The sequence below is a fragment of the Chiloscyllium plagiosum genome, unplaced genomic scaffold (assembly GCF_037043375.1).
Source record: "Chiloscyllium plagiosum isolate Xiang-an unplaced genomic scaffold, Cpla_swu_hap1 HiC_scaffold_31, whole genome shotgun sequence".
NCBI lineage: Eukaryota > Metazoa > Chordata > Chondrichthyes > Orectolobiformes > Hemiscylliidae > Chiloscyllium > Chiloscyllium plagiosum.
In genome coordinates this window covers 21,710,975-21,728,299 of record NW_028270169.1, presented here as the reverse complement: position 1 = coordinate 21,728,299, position 17,325 = coordinate 21,710,975, and the positions used below count along the sequence as shown (strand labels likewise).

The following is a 17,325-nucleotide window of genomic DNA, read 5'->3' as shown; positions in this document are numbered from 1 at the left end:
TGCAGTTTAGGTTTTGACATTACAAGCTTGGATGGTGTCGAGAGAGAGCACTTATTGCTAAATACTTGTTTACATAGTTTGCTGGTGGGAGCCATATGAGGTTAGTAACATTGCATACTAGCTAAGGCACTCTGGCTTGTGTATTCTATCACTGTTTATTCATTCTCTGCTTCCTCACTTCTTCCAAAGAAATAATACTTTGGTAGCAATATGTATAAATAAGAATGCTGTTTACTATTGGTATAATACTATTGGTTCAGAGGTGAGAATCAAGATGTTGAAAATGGTTTCTTTTGTTCCATGTAGATATTTACTGAAAATGTTTTGTGTGACCAGCAGATATCTTTTGAATTACAACAATACAATACGTTCTGCTGTGATGCGACAGTTGCGTTCCTCAGCAACCTTGTGCTATAGCAAATCTCATTATGGAAAATAGCATGCGAAAAACATGCTGCAGAAGATCACTAATAGAAATTGCGATACCAGTACAGCAGAGAGTTTGTGTTATCCAAACTTCATCCACAGTTCGTCAATCTTGTTACAGCCAATTTGTGCTGACTCAATGCAAGTTATAGCAGAATGACCTGTTTTATCAAACTTTGAAGAAGTTTATTATTAAGTAAATCATTAATATAACTCCCAGTTTCTAGTGCAAGCTTATCTGGCGTTAATTAGTTGATTCTTGTTTTAAAAACCTTTTTGAATTATGTTGATAGCAGCCAACTTTCATTGTGCTATTTTTGTTAGCGTAATCCTTTACTGTGAAGTCATGTGATAATCATAGGTGTCACAGCAGCCTGAAACTTGCAGTGTCTGCCTGAAAGGGTGACTTGACATTTTACTGGAAACAAAACTTTGTTTGGTTTTTGTAGCTGTCGAGCTTTTAGGATGAATGAGATCTGTTATGGTCGTGTCCCTACCTTTGACCCAGAAGGCCTAGATTCAAGTCCCACCTGCTCCAGAGGTGTCATGATGTACTTGACAGGTTGATTAAAAGTATCGATATGATGAATGAGGATTTTACCTTTTGTTTCATTAAGGCTAACATTAATAAGGAAAATTTGTTTTTGTCAAACTAAATTAACTGCAAGAAAAACTATACTTCAAAAAATAAAGTTCAAAGCAAGGTAGCTTTAAGTATAGTCAAGCCAACTGTTATCCGACAGTAGCAGTTCACTAGCAACATCGTGAAGGTGTTTGTCATCAACTCTTGCTTAAAAATCCTAGATGGTTAAAAAGAAAATCCATTTTCGTTGCTCCAGCCACTTACTGGCCTGACTGAGGTGATACATAATCGATTCTAATCGATTTTAGTAAACAGTGCCTTTGTTACCTGAATCAGTCTCTGATTCAATGACCTCTATCTTCAAGGGACTATCATTCTGGTAACTATTTAGCATATTGCCATGGTGAAATAACTTGGAGTGAAAGACTGTTTCTTACAGCAGTAGTGAAATGCTTTCAGTTCCTCCCTTAATTTTATTAAGTGTATAGTTTGAGCTTCCACTTACTATCCAGTGAAAACTGAGGCCAGAGTGAGTGACAATACTAATATCTTCATGATCTCAAATTGCAATGGGTGGGAATGGCCTCGTGGTATTGCTGGACTATTTTCCAGAGAAGCAAGTTCAAAGATATCCCACTGTGGCTGATGATGGAATTTGGATTTAATAAAAATCTGGAATTAAAAATCTAATGAGGGCTGTGAAACCACTGTGATTGTTGTAATAAAAAAAGCATGTGGTTCAGTGAAATCATTGTAGGGAAGAAAACTGCTGACCTTCACTGGTCTGACCTCTGACTCCACACCAGCAGCAATTTGGTTGACTCATTTGCCTTCTGAAATAGCTTAGAAAGCCATTCAGTTGTACCCACCATCAAAAACAAAGAAAATCAGATGGGCTACCTGTCATCAACTAAGGCAGCAGAATCAGCAAAGGCAACACAACCCTGTTCACCCTGCAAAGTCCACCTTACTAACATCTGGGTGCCAAAATTGGGAGTCTCTCAGTCTGACATAATCAGCATCACAGAATCATACCCTACAATATTCCTGATGGTGGGACATTACATACCCAGGAATGGTAAGATCCAGCAGATGTGGCAGCACAGTGCCACACAGTTTGGATGAAGCTCCTCCAGGGGTCCTCAACATTTAACTGTAGACCCCACGAAGTCTCAAGGCATCAGGTCAAACATAAGCAAGGAAACCTGCTGATTAACTACATTTTGGTCAACACCCCCTACGCGCGCACACACGTTTGGCTGGTCAATCAGTATTACTCCTTGTCAACAAGCATTTTGAGGAAGAAATGAGAGGAACGCAAGTCCAAAATGTGTTCTGGGGGTTCTTCAAAGTCCATCAAAAAGTGATTTGGCATCATCAATACTGACTGAGCTGGTCAAACCCTAAAAGTCATTCCTGCTAGACTGGCTGTTGAGGGAACCAGCAAGAGGGTGAAATAGACTTGATTTCACCCTGACCAATCTGCCTGCTGCTGATGTTATTAGTCCATGATAGCATCCATAAGAGTGACTGCATTGTCCTTGTGGATTCAGCATCGCGTACTATTACTGCACCAAAAGGGGGTAGATTTCGAGCAATTCTAACAGCTTAATATTGGGCATTAATGAAGTGCTGAAGGCAATCTGAGTGGCAACCGAATGAATAGTCTGCAGACTCCATGGCCTGGCATAATCCTGACCCTACCATTACTATCAAGCCAGGAGATCAACCCTGATTCAATTAAAAAGTGCTGGGGCATGCCAGGAGCAGTACCAAACATACCTAAAAATGGGGTATCAATCTGATGAACCTACAAAAATAGGACTATGGGGAAACAGCTGGGGAGTATTTTGTTCAGTTAATCGAATGCTGGATAACATAGTTCAGCTAACCATTGGCACCTTGCGATATTGTCAGATAATCTGTTTCTCGGTTTTTTTTCCCCAAATAGCAAGTGATTGACAGAGCTAAGCACTCTCAAAGGCAGCAAATCAATGCAAAAGATGAGGTTGAAGCATTTTCAACCATCTCTTCATTCTGATGTGCCAAGTAAATGATTTTAGCTTCTTCGGAGGATTCCAGTATCACAGATGCCTGTCTTCAGCTACTTGATTCACTCTGTGATGGACACCACTGGATACTGCAAAAGCTTTAGGCACTGACAAAATTATAGCCATAGTGCTGAAATCTTGTTCTGCAAAACTTATTGCACCCCTAGCCATGCTGATCCAGTACAGCTACAGCGCTCATCTACATTACAATGTGGCAATTGTCAAAGGATGTTGAACATACAAAGAGCAGGTCATATTCGACCCATTCAATTACTGCCTAGTCAGTCTATTCTCAACGATGATAGAAGTGATGGAAGGTGTCATTAGTAATGCTATCAAGCAGCATCTGCTAAGCAATAACTGGCTCATTGATGCTCTGTTTGGGTTCTGCCATGACCTTTCAGGTCATGACCTCATTCAAGCCTTAGTTTAAATGTGGACAAAGCTGCATTCCAGATATGGGGTCAGAGTAACTGTCTTGATATCAAGGTGCTTTAACAAAACTGAGGTTAATGTAAGGATAAAGTGAGAACTGCAGATGCTGGAGGGCAGAGTTGAAAAGTGTGGTGCTGGAAAAGCGCAGCAGGCCAGGCAGCATCAGAGGAGCAGGAGAATCGATGTTTCGGGCATTAGCCCTGAGGAAGAGCTGCTGCCCGAAGCATCCACGCTCCTGCTCCTCGGATGCTGCCTGGCCTGCTGCGCTTTTCCAGCACCACACTTTTCAACTGAGGTTGATGTAAATTGTGGGTAAAACTCTACTGGCTAGAGTCATACTTGGCACAAAGATAGTTGTGGTAGTTGGAGATGAGTCATCTCAAGTCCATGACATCTCTGCAGGCATTCCTCAGGTAGTGCCTTTTGCTCAGTCGCTTTCAGTTCCTTGATTAATGACCTTCCCTCCGTGATAAAATCAAAATCAGATCAGGTCAGAAGTGGGAGGTATTCACTGATTACACAATGTTCGGTGCCATTCACAAGTCCTCCAGATTCTGAAGCAGTCTGTGCTCAAATGTGGAATAAAGTAGACACTATTCAGGCTTGAGTTGATAAGTGGCAAGTAACATTTGCACCACACAAGTGCCAAGCAATGACCATTTCCAACAAGTGAGAACCTTACCATCACCCCTTGACATTCAAGAGTGTTACCATCAGTGACTCCTCCATCATCAACATTCTAGGTTTACCATTGACCAGAATATGATTGGGCTAGTCTTAAGTACTATGGCTACAAGTGCCGTTCAGTAGCAAAGAATCTTGCAGCAAGTAACTCACTTTCTAACTCTCCATCTGCAAGGCACAAGACAGCAATGAGATGGAATGCTTCCCATTTGCCTGGATAGGCGTAGCTCCAATAACACTCGAAGCCTGGCACTATCTAGAACAAAGTAGCCATCTTGAGTAGCACCACATCCATAAACATTCTGTCTCTTAACCACTGACGCTCAGAAGCAACGTGTACTATTGATAAGATACACTGCAGAAATTCACAAAGGTTTCTTCGACAACTCCATCCAAACCCGCGATCACGATGATCTAGAAGGCCGTGAAAGCAGCAGATACATGGGAACACCATCTCCTGCAAGTTTCTTTCCAAGCCACACTTAATCCTGACTTTTGGAAATATTATAGTTGGCTCTGATTATAATGTGAGACTTCAGTTGTTGTGCGATCCTGTATTATAAGAAAATCGTACAATAGCAGCACCCTGTAAACTAATGGGACTAGAATTGTGTTATTATCAATACAGGTAAGGAAAGTTCATATTTTACAAATGGTCTAAATTCTTTAATTACGTTTAAAATCCATTTGCGTTGTAGAAACACTTATTTAGCAGAACCAACTATCCTGTTTCTTCAGTGTTGCTAGGTCAAAATCCTGGAATCTTTCCTTAGTGGTATTCTGGGTGTGCCTACACCAAACGAATGGTAGTTCCTGAAGGCAGCTTGTTGTTACCTTCTCCAAAGAAACGTAGGGATGGGCAATAAATTTTAACCCAGCCAGTGACACCCATAACCTGTGATTTAATTTTTTTTTAACAAATGGACATTGTATTATTTTGCAAAATGACAAATTTTGAACTGAGCTTGTGAAATCTGTAGGATGAAGCTGTTCCATATACTGAATGCTCTGGTATTCAGTTAGCTTGGTTGTTCAGGGTGCCTTACTGGGAAATCAAATAGTCAATAAGCTCAATTTAGAGAAATAGGCAGGACAAGAGTTAGGGTGATACAATGTTTACCAGAGAGTGGCCAACAGGAAAAGTTAATCCCCAGTTAACAGACAGTGTGTGGAATGAAATGTTGTCTACTGCCTTGAATTTAAGTATATTGTTTCAGGTTTTCCATTAGCATAATATTACAGGACTTGAAACTATGATCTGAAGAACCTGTTTGAATCAGTTGTGTGAAGGATCCCTAAGGCTACCCAATTTCTTCACATCTTGTCAAATTTCTCAATGTTTGATATCCTGCTAATATATTTCTTTGCTAGCTGGCACTTTTTTTAAAAATTTCCTCCCACAGGTCAATAAGTACCTCAGTATTTGCTGGGTCCTACTCCATACAGACAAGCTTAAATCATTGTTGTTTTGCCCTGTGGCTATAAGTAGATCTGTCGAATTTGTAGCACAATTGTAGCAACCAATTATGAGCATGAAACTATTTCCTTCTGTTGAATTCGAGAAATTAAAAAAATTGTCCACCTGAATTGCTCAGGGCTGTATAGAATGAGAGTCATGTGTGACTAGTGTATGCATAAGGTAAGTCATTTCAGTTTTAAAAAAAAACATTATGGTCAGTGAGAATATTGGTTGCAGTCTGGGTCATCCTGACCTTGATATCTGAAGTACAAACTTAAACTGAACTAGAAAGTGAACTGGCATCAGCAATCGCTTTGGCATGATTTTTTTTTCAAAAAGGCATTACTCACCACTGTGTTCTTGCCAGCATTGGAATCACAAGTGCAGTATAATTTGCTGTGGTTCTCAATCTTGTAGTGTTTGCACCCAAATTTACTGTTTAAGTATGGAGCTATATCTTATGCTTTAAATAATGTCTTCCTGCTCCGACTGCAGATGATAGTTATCATCAGTGCGAGGCGAAGATGATAAATGCAGTTGTTGTGTATGTTGCAACAAGGTTTGCACTATCTAGCCTACATTTTATGCCAAATCCAAATTAGTCTGCTATGCAAAATGAATTAGGCTAATGGTTAATCTCTGGTTATGATATGATGTTGAAATACAGCTGTTGGGGTTCAAGGTCAAAAAGTAGATGCCCTTTGACCAAAATAACCCAGAAAAATTCAACAATTTTTTTCTTGCGCCTTTACCATCACAACATGATATCTTTATTTTCTTAAAATAATCTAGATTTTGTTTGTCTCAAGAAGTCATTCCAAAATTGCTTATAACTTATTTTAAGAACCGCAGACATGCGTCCTGAATTTGACTTCCACTTGTTGAAACCTGTAGTTTTCCTGTTTGATTAACTTACAATGCTGTTCTTCTATACCTCTTCCAGAGTTTGCTGGTACAAATTGCTAAATAGCCATAGCTCAATTGTAGCAGCAAATACCTTCCATACAGGATAAATATACTTGACACGGATATTTACCTAGCAAACATCTACCAACATTCAGTAACCTAAAGAGTAAAACAGCCTTCATGAGCAAAGAAATACTCATACTTATTGTATTTTATCATGCTGTTTACCAATAAACGCAAAAAGGGAACTGTTTGCATTAGTATATCCTACTAATATGCAGTTTGGCACACTTGGATTTCTAAACTGTTATTTATGGATAGTGGCTTATGTATTTGGTGATGCTTTTATTCAAGAGCTTTGTCTCGGATTGAATGAAACTGTGGTTGTTTCAATCACTGATACTGACTCAAGGGATTTGGTCTGGTTAACCTTCATGGATTTGCTGTTTCAGTCACTGAATGAAACAGTGATAACTTTTGGCTTCCAATTTGTACATTTTATTCTTCTAACCTGTTATTTCACATTTATCTATGTTTTCTGGGCACTGAGATATTTTCCCTCAACTTAGTTGTAGTTCCTTGGCTGCCATCTTACTTACAGCTACTCTCTTAATTTGGTTCAGTGGCTAAATTTGACCATATGCATTGTGGTCATTCATCCGGATTGATACTTGTTTGCAAACCACAGAGCCCATCTGTCCTATGTACCATACCAATTGTATTGAAGGGTATACACCAAAAATTCAGTAAATTAGACCCTGGGATGAGATTTGTGTAAGAGACTGAATACCTTGGGTCTGTATTCTCTAGAGTTGGAAAAATCATGATATTATTGGAAGACATTCTTCTCAAGAGGCTTGATGGGGTACACATTGAGAGAAAGAAAACCAAATAAAGCAAAAGAACTGCAGCTGCTGACAATCGGAAATTAAAACCGAAATTGCTGGGAAACTCAGTTCTGGCAGCACCTGTGGGAAGCAGAGTTAATGTTTCCGGTCCAATAACTCTCCTTCAGAATTGAAGATTGATTTCTTTAGAACCAAAAGAGAAAGTGCTGGAAAATCTCAGCAGGTATAGCAGCATCTGCAAGGAGAGAAAAGAGCTGACGTTTCGCGTCTAGCTGACCCTTTGAGCTTTAATAAAGGGTCAGCTAGACTCAAAATGTCAGCTCTTTTCTCTCCTTACAGATGCTGCCAGACCTGCTGAGATTTTGCAGCATTTTCTTTTTTTGGTTTCGGATTCCAGCATCCGCAGTAATTTGCTTTTATCTACTGACTTATTTAGGATTGAGATGGGAGAATTTCTTTTACTTAGAGTTGTGAATGTTTGGAATTCTGTACCCCAGCAGGTTGCGGATGCTCTTCATTGAATGTGTTTAAGGCTGGGTTAAGCAGGTTTCCTGGAATCAAAGAATGTGGAGAATTTGGATGTTGAAAACAATGTTAACCATGATCATATTGAAGTGATAGAGCAGGCTCGATTGGCTGCTTCATCTAATCTACTGCTTCATTTTGTTGTTAAGTTTTGTGTTCTCTGCCACAATGAAACATTGGCAGGTGCTTTTACTTGCTTACTGTCTGGCCTGGACTCATTGGACTCTGGTCTGGACATTGGATTCATCTTACCTGCTGTCCAGGTCGGTGGAGACTTTTTCCAGTTTGCTAATTGCATGCACATATGTTGATGAATTTGCCTGACCAGCCACTAACCTGGTGCCAGTCCAGTCCAAGTCCAGTTTTTGACCTGCATAGTAACAGGCTCCTGAGACTGGAAAGTTACTAGATAATGAATTGCAGAATTTAGAGTGACTATTTATCCAATTTTGCTCTAGACAGTATTGATATTAGACTAGATGGGTTTGAGCTTCGTAAAGAGGACTTGTCAGCAATCATGGAAAGTGTGAAAATAGATAAATACCCTGGGCCAGATGGGATTTATCCTAAGATTCTATGGGAAGCTAAGATGGAGATTGTAGAGCCTTTTGCTTTGATCTTTGTCGTCATTGTCTACCTATAGTGCCAGAAGACTAGAGGATAGCAAATGCTTTCCCCTTGTTCAAGAACGGGAGTAGAGTCAACCCTGCTAATTATAGGCCAGTGAGCCTTATTTCTGTTGTGGCAAAGTTTTGGAAAGGATTATAAGAGAGGATTTATAATCATCTAGAAAGGAATAATTTGGTTAAGGATAGTCAACACTGTTTTGTGAACGGTAGGTCACAAACCTTTATTGAGTCCTTTGAGAAGGTGACCAAACAGGTGGCTGAGGGTAAAGTGGTTGATGTGGTGTATATGGATTTCATAAAGCAGTTGATAAGGTTCCCCATGGTAGGCTATTGCAGAAAATACGGAGGCATGGGATTGAAGGTGATTTTAGTGGTTTGGATTAGAAATTGGCTAGCTGAAAGAAGACCAGTGTTGGTTGATGAGAAATGCTCATCCTGGAGTTCAGTTACTAGTGGTGTACCTCAAGGATCTGTTTTGGGGCCACTGCTGTTTGTCATTTTTATAAATGACCTAGATGAGCGTGTAGAAGGATAGGTTAGTAAATTTGCAGATGAAACTAAGGTTGGAAACTAAGTTGTGGACAGTGCAGAAGGATGTTGCAAGCTACAGAGGGATATAGATGAGCTGCAGAACTGGTTTGAGAGGTGGCAACTGAGGTTTAATGTGGAAAAGTGTGAGGTGATTCACTTTGGATGGAACAACAGAAATATAGAGTACTGGGCTAATGTAAGATTCTTGGTAGTGTGGATGAGCAAAGAGATTGTCCATGTGCATAAATTCCTGAAAGTTGCCACCCAGTTGATAGGGTTGTTAAGACATACGATGTGTTAGCTTTTATTAGTAAAGGGATCGAGTTTCAGGACCATGAGGTCACACTGCAGCTGTACAAAACTCTGCAGCCGCAGTTGGAGTATTGTGCGCAGTTCTGGTCACTGTTATAGAAAGGATGTGGAAGCTTTGGAAAGGGTTCAAAGGAGATTTATTAGGATGTTGCCTGGTATGGAGGGGATATCTTATGAGGAAAGGCTGAGGGATTTGCTGTTTTCCTTAGAGAAGAGGTTTGAGGGGTGACTTAATAGAGGCATACAAGATGACCAGAGGATAAGATAGGGTGGACAGTGAGCCTTTTTTTCTTCGGATGGTGATGATTAGAACAAGGGGACATAGATTAGATTCCCTACAATATGGAAACAGGCCCTTTGGTCCAACAAGTCCACACTGATCCTCAGTAACCCATCCAGACCCACTTGCCCCACCCTATATTATTTACCCCTGACTAATGCACCCAGCACTATGGGTAATTTAGCATGGACAATTCACCTAACCAGCACATATTTGGATTGTGGGAGGAAACCGGTCCACCTGGAGGAAACCAGGTCCCTGGCACTGTGAGGGACTTTAGCTTTAAATTGAGGGGTGATTGATATAGGACAGATGTTAGAGAAAGATTCTTTACTCAGTAGTAAGGGTTTGGAATGCCCTGCCTGCGACAGTAGTGGTCTCTCCAACATTAAGGGCATTTAAATGGCTATTCCATAAACCTATGGATGATGGAATAGTGTAGGTTAGATGAGCTTTCGATTGGTTTCGCAAGTGAGCACAACAGCACAGGTCAGCCGATGTTGTAATTTTAGATAGGCATCCAATTTTTGCCTGGTCTGATTTCTAGTAGTCATGAACTCTTAGTGGCCACTGCAGGATGACTGAGTTCTGGAAAATAGCTTGTGTAGGGCATTATTGGCAGTCCTTAAGGATTTTTAAACTACAGTTACATTAAATTGGAGCGGAGTGTAGAAGAACTGAACCTGGTTACACTGCAGATTGCTGTTTGCTACTTGCCCTTTCCAGATTGTTCGTTCATTGTCTCGTGATGGCCTTTGTGCCTTGGACAGCTTTTAAATGTGCTCTTGTGATTTTTTTTTCCCCCCTTCCTTTAATCTTCTGAATGGATATGGATTCTTTGTTTGATTCAGTCTCTCAGCCCTTATCAAGATGACCTATTTTCAGATGTAAATTTGGCTGATTTACTTTTGTAGGAGAGGTACCATAGTTGAATCAGATTAGACCAATGAGAATGGGCAGAGATTTGTACTTTGGACCATGAGTGAATGAATAGTGATGGCGTGAGAATCCCAAACTTACTTTTGTCTCCTCCGTCCAAGAGCAATAAAACCATTGTTGCTGAAATCAGTTAATTAACAAGGAACATACCTGTTTTACAGCGAAGCATGAACTTTGTACTTTTGCCACTGAAGAATGATTATTCCGCTTGATTCCATTTAGAAGACTATTTCTTCATTCAAAACTTTTATGCACAACAACCCTATCTCCATGAACCATGTAGACATTTGATTTTAAGAAAAAAGGCTAGGTAAGAGTCCAAGGTTATTTTTAATCATTTTAGCATAACTAATTTAAGTGCCAATTTGTGCTTTTTAATTTTAAGAACCATCTTTATTTCTGACTGAACCCAAATATCTTGGATTCAGATGCAGTGTTAGCCATTCTATGTTCAGTCTAGTTCAAAAGTATATTGTGGCACCATCCAAATAATTTCATTTATAGCCATTTAAATTAAATTTGAGCAATGTATTTTGTCTGCTGTTTTTAAATTATAACCAGTTTTCTAGTAGTATCATGTCAAGGTTTGATTCATAGTGAAACATTTATGGCACAATTCCAGAGGCTACCAAACTCCCTTTCCTGTTCTACTTAACAGGAATACTCCATGCAATGTCAAAAGCACGTTAATATTTTCCAGCTTGTCCTGCAAATTTTTATTATCTTACTGGACTTGCATATATTCCTTTTTACAATTGTGCTAAGGCTGTATCCTGCTTTTTTTCCTCCTAATGGGAAGTCTGTCCTTTTTTTTCCCAAATGAATAATTATTCCTATTCTGATGCAGAGGGTGATGTCTTTCTGTATAAGAACCAATTTTTTTCATGGTAGCTGTTTTAATTGTCTTGTTCTGTTTTAAAATCATGACTATACCATAAGATTGTTTTTTTTTAAAAAAAATGCAAAGCTGGCAGTGATATTCAGTGGGTAATTCATGCTTTGGAAAGTGTGAATCTGTGTTCAGTTTTCCATACACAGAATCTTTTAGAATCGCCTACAATGTGGAACCATCCATTTGGCTCAGAGGCTGCACCCACCCCACCCTCTCTTACCCTATTCCTGATGAAGGATCTATGCATGAAATGCTGAATCTCCTGCTGCTTGAATGCTGCCTGACCTGCGCTTTTCCAGCATCACGTGCTCAACCCTATTCCGGTAACACTATAATCCCATGGCTCATCCACCTGGCCTGCAAATCTCTGGACACTATGGGCTTAACATGCACATATTTGGATTGTGGGAGGAAACTGGAGAAAAACCCATGTAGACCCATGAGGGAAATGTGCAAACTCCACACCGACAGTTGTTCAAGGTGGAATCAAACCTTGGTCCCTGGTGCTGAGAGGCAGCAGTTCTAACCACTGTGCCACATGAGAAGATAGAACATGAATGGATTCCCACTTAAGAGGGCGAATCTTGCTGGCATTACGATATTGACATGCTGCTTAGGTGCAAATTGCCTGCTAATCATCACTTTGAACAGTGCAGAATGACCTTTGAAAATGGAGAGCAACTTGTAAAATGGATTGCTTTGTGCTCCCATCGATGCACAAAGTAATTTCCTATGCAGAAACTTAAATTTTCTGAGCTTCTTTGTTAATCAATGACCTAGAAACTTAGAAAATAAGTACAGCAGTAGGCCATTTGGCCCTTTGAGGCTGATCATGCAATCTCAATATCCCATTCCTGCTTTCTCTCCAGACCCCTTGTGATCCCTTTAGCTGCAAGAGCCATGTCCAGCTCCCTCCTGAGTACACCTAATGAATTGGCCCCAGCAGTTTCCTGTGAGAGGATTCCACTGGTTAACAAGCCTGAATGAAGTAATTCTTCCTGATCTTGGTCCTGAATGGCTTAACCCTTATTCTTAGATTGTGACCCCTAGTTTCCGAAAATGGAAACATGTTTCCCACATCTAGCCTGTCCAGTCCTATCAAGGTTTTGTTTCTATGAGATGCCCCCTCATCTAAATTCTAGCCAGTACAAGCAAGTTGATCCAGTCTTTCTTCTTGTCAGTCCTGCATTCCGGGAATCATTCTGGTGAGCCTTTTACAGTCCTTTAATGTTAAAACATTAAATGGGACTATCTCTCTGGATATTAATGTAATAGAGTTAAACTGCACTGATGGAACGTTCTGGAAGCTGGTGGGAATGACATTCATGCAGGAATGTGAATGACTCCCACTCCAATTCGATAGTCATTTGCTACTACTCCCCCTTCTGTTATCAAATTAAATGATTATTCAATCTCTTCCATTCAAAAATGCTTTCAAGCCATCGCACCTGTGTTGTCTTGGCGAATAACCAAGTCAGGGAATCATCAGCATAACCATGCCCCAGGATTAGGGTATTTACATTTGCATCATCTCTGGATGATCTCATCCTACCATTTCCCTGGGTAACGTGACTGGGAGTTGTCTTGAGTGGCATGTGATGGGATGGGGGTGGTGGGAGGGAGAGGGAGGAGTAGCCAGAGTATCTGTGAACAGGATCAACCCACCTGTAAAAAGGGGATGTTTTTTCTTGTTCAGGGCCTTACTTTGACTCAGCTTTGCATGCCTGTGAGGGATGGGGGGGTGGGGGGAGGGGGGCGGGGGTTATAGGGGATCACCTAGCTTGTACAAGCTTTTAATAAACTCTAGCTGTTTGCAGAAGTAGGTGTGCGTGAATTGCATCTCGCGTGTAAAATCTTGGGAAAAGAAGTTAACACTTCCTCAGACGAGAAGACCAAAACTGCACACAGCATTCAAGTTTGGCCTCACCAAGGCTCTGCATAACTGCAGCAAGACATCCTTACTCCGATACTTAAATCCTCTCGCTATGAAGGCCAGCATGCCATTGCCTTTCCTCACTGCCTGCTGCACCTGCACACCAACCTAAGTGACTGTGTTTCACCATGCCACCCAGGTCTCGTTGCACCTCACCCTTTCCTAAACTGCCACCATTCAGATAATAATCTGCCTTCATGTCTTTGTGAACAAAGTGAATAACCTCACATTTATCCACATTATATTGCATTTACCAAGTATTTGCCCACTCAGCCATTCTGTCCAAGTCACCCTGCAGCCTCTTAGCGTCCTCCTCACAGCGCATAGTGCCATTCAGCTTAGTGTCATGTACAAATTTGGAGATATTGCATTCAATTCGCTTGTCCAAATTAATGATATTGTGAACAGCTGGGGTCCCAGTGCTGAACCCTCTGGATACCACTTGTCACTGCCTACCACTCTTAAAAGGACCCATTTAATCCAACTTTCTGCTTCCTGTCTGTCAACCAGTTCTCTGTCCATATTGATACGTTACCTCTGATACCATGAGCTTTAATTTTCCTGACTAATCTCTTTTGTGGAAACTTGTCAAAAGCCTTTTTTGAAATCCCAGATACACAACATCGACTTATTCACCCTGTCCACTCTACTGGTCATGTCCTCAAAGTTCCAGAAGGTTTGTCAAGCATGATTTCCCTTGAGTGAATCCATGCTGGCTAGGACCAATTCTGTCATCGCTTTCTAAGTGCTAAGTTATTACATCCTTAATGATTTGACTCCAGCATTTTCCTCACCACTGGTGTCAGGCTAACCAGCCTATAATTCCCCATTTTCTCTCCTCTTTCTTTTTTTAAAGAATGGGTTTCCACTAGCTACTGTCCAGTCCATTAGAACTCTTCCCGGGTCTACAGAATGCTGGTAAATGATCACCAATGTATCCACTATTTCTAGGGCCACTGCCTTAAGTACTGTGGGATATAACGCATCATGTCTTCAGCACTTATTGGGTTTTAATCCCATCAATTTTCCAATACCACTTCCTGAATAATAAGGTGTTCCTTCAGTTCCTCCTTCATGCTTGACCTTCTGCGCCCTGCCATTTTCATGAAGGTTATTTGTGTCCTCCTTTAGTGAAGACAGATCCAAAGTATTTGTTCAATTGGTCTGCCATTTCTTAGTTGTCCATTATGCACGACTGAACAGTTGCTATTCTGTGAATCTACAGTACTTCTGTTTCCTTTTTTTTTTTAAATTGAGCAAGTATAATATGCATTGGTGTTGCCTTTTAAAACTTGCATTTCATGGATTTTGCACACTTCTTTAAACTTTAGTTTTCATTAATGTTTCCAAATTAGAATTCATACTTTTGAATTGACTAAACCATCGAATGCCAAAGGGCCTGTACTGCGCTGTAATGTTCGATGTTCTAAACTAAACTGCCAGTCCAACTAGAAGATACAAAACATTTCAACAATATTAGAACATTACAGCGCAGTACAGGCCCTTCGGCCCTCTGTTGTGCCGCTCTGTCATACTAATCTGAAGCCCATCTAACCTACACTATTCCATGTACTTCCATATGCCTGTCCAATGACTACTTAAATGCACTTAAACTTGGCGAATCTACTACTATTGCAGGCAAAGCATTCCATACCCTTACTACTCTGAGTAAAGAAACTGCCTCTGACATCTTATACCTATCTCCCCTCACTTTAAAGTTGTGTTCCCTCGTGTTTGCCATTCCCATACTTGGAAAAAGGCTCTCCCTGTCCACCCTATCCAACCCTCTGATTATCTTGTATGTTTCCATTAAGTCACCTCTCAACCTTCTTCTCTCTAACGAGAACAGCCTCAAGGCCCTCAGCCTTTTCTCGTAAGACATTCCTTCCATACCAGACAACATCCTACTAAATCTCCTCTGCACCCTTTCCAAAGCTTCCACATCCTCCTCATAATGCGGTGACCAGAACTGTGCACAATACTACAGTGCAGCTGTACCAGAGCTTTGCAGCATAACCTCCTGGTTCCGGAACTCAATCCCTCTATTAATAAAGGCCAAAACACTGTATGCCTTCTTAACAACCCTGACAATCTGGGTGGCAACTTTCAGGGATCTGTGTACATGGACACAGAGATCTCTCTGCTCATCTGCACTCCCAAGAATCTTAGCATTAGCCCAGTACTTTGCATTCCGATTACTCTGTCCAAAGTGTATCACCTCACACTTGTCCACATTAAACTCCATTTGCCACCTCTCAGCCCAGCTCTGCATCCTATCTGTCTCTCTGCAACCTACTACATCCTTCGTCACCATCCACAACTCCACCGACCTTCGTGTCATCTGCAAATTTACTAACTCGCCCTTCTAAGCCCTCATCCAGGTCATTTATAAAAATGACGAACAGCAGTGCACCCAACACTGACCCTTGTGGTGCGCCGCTAGTAACTGGACACCAAGATGAACATGTTCCATCAACTACAAACCTCTGTTTTCTTTCAGCAAGCCAATTACTGATCCAAATGCTATTCTCTCCCACAATCCCATTCCTCCGCATTTTGTATAATAGCCTACTGTGGGGAACCTTATCGAACGTCTTGCTGAAATCTATACACACCACATCAACTGGTTTACTTATCTACCTGTTTGGTCACTTTGTCAAAAAAGTCAATAAGATTCGTTAGGCATGACCTACCCTTCACAAAACTGTGCTGACTGTTCCTGATCAGATTATTCTTTTCTAGATGGTTATAAATCCTATCTCTTATAACCTTTTCCAACACTTCACCAACAACTGAAGTGAGACTCACTGGTCTGTAATTACCAGGGTTGTCTCTACTACCCTTTTGAATAAGGGAACCACATTTGCTATCCTCCAGTCCTCAAGCACTATTCCTGTAGACAATGATGATTTGAAGATCAATGCCAAAGGCTCGGCAATCTCTTTCCTTGCTTCCCAGAGGATCCTAGGATAGATCCCATCCGGCCCAGGGGACTTGTCTATTTTCACACTCTGCAGTATTTCTAATACCACTTCCTTGTGAACCTCCGTCTCTTCTAGATGCAAGTATCTCTATCTTCCTCGCCAACATTTTCATTTTCTATAGTGAACACTGTTGAAAAATATTTATTTAGTGCTTCCCCTATCTCTTCTGACTCCACACACAACTTCCCACTATTATCCGTGATTGGGCCCTAATTTAACTCTCGTCATTCTTTTATTCCTGACATACCTATGGAAAGCCTTAGGGTTAACCCTGATCCTATCCACCAACAACTTCTCATGTTTCCTCCTGGCTCTCCTGAGATCTCTTTTTAGGTCTTTCCTGACTTCCTTATAACCCTCAAGCACCCTAACTGAATTTTCACATTTTGTCCTAACATAAACCGCCGCCGTCTTGACCAGGGATTCCACTTCCTTAGTAAACCACGGCTCACGAGTTCTATATCATCTTCCCTGCCTGACAGGTACATACTTATCTAGGACACAGAGGAGCTTTTCCTTGAATAAGCTCCACATTTTTAATGTGCTCATCCCCTGCAGTTTCCTTCCCATTCTACACTTCCTAAATCTTTCCTAATTGCATCATAATTCCACCCCCCCCCCCCCCCCCCCACCCAAGCTGTAACTCTTGCTTGGTGGAGTACACCTATCCCTTTCCATCACTAAACCTGACATAATTGTGATTGCTGTCTCCAAAGTGCTCACCTACGTCCAAATCAACAGCTGGCCAGGCTCATTAACCAATACTAAATTTAATGTGGCTTCGCTCCTTGTTCGCCTGTCTACGTACTGTGGGAGGAAACCCTCCTGCATACACTGGACAAAAACTGACCCATCTATAATACTCGTACTGTAGTGATCCCAGTCAATATTTGGATAGTTGAAGTACT

The 17,325-nt window shown here is 41.0% G+C and overlaps 1 protein-coding gene across 15 annotated transcripts in view; it reads left to right on the top strand.

Annotated features, from left to right (window-relative positions):
* git1 (G protein-coupled receptor kinase interacting ArfGAP 1) overlaps positions 1-17,325 on the top strand; it is a 216,394-nt gene that overhangs the window by 23,358 nt on the left and 175,711 nt on the right. Inside the window, exon 2 of one of the 15 annotated variants that reach the window (XM_087977324.1) lies at positions 10,831-10,918. The exons of the other annotated variants lie outside the window; for them this stretch is intronic. The gene's annotated coding sequence lies outside the window, so the exon portion shown is untranslated. The remainder of the gene's footprint in view (positions 1-10,830; positions 10,919-17,325) is intronic. 15 annotated transcript variants of the gene reach the window in all.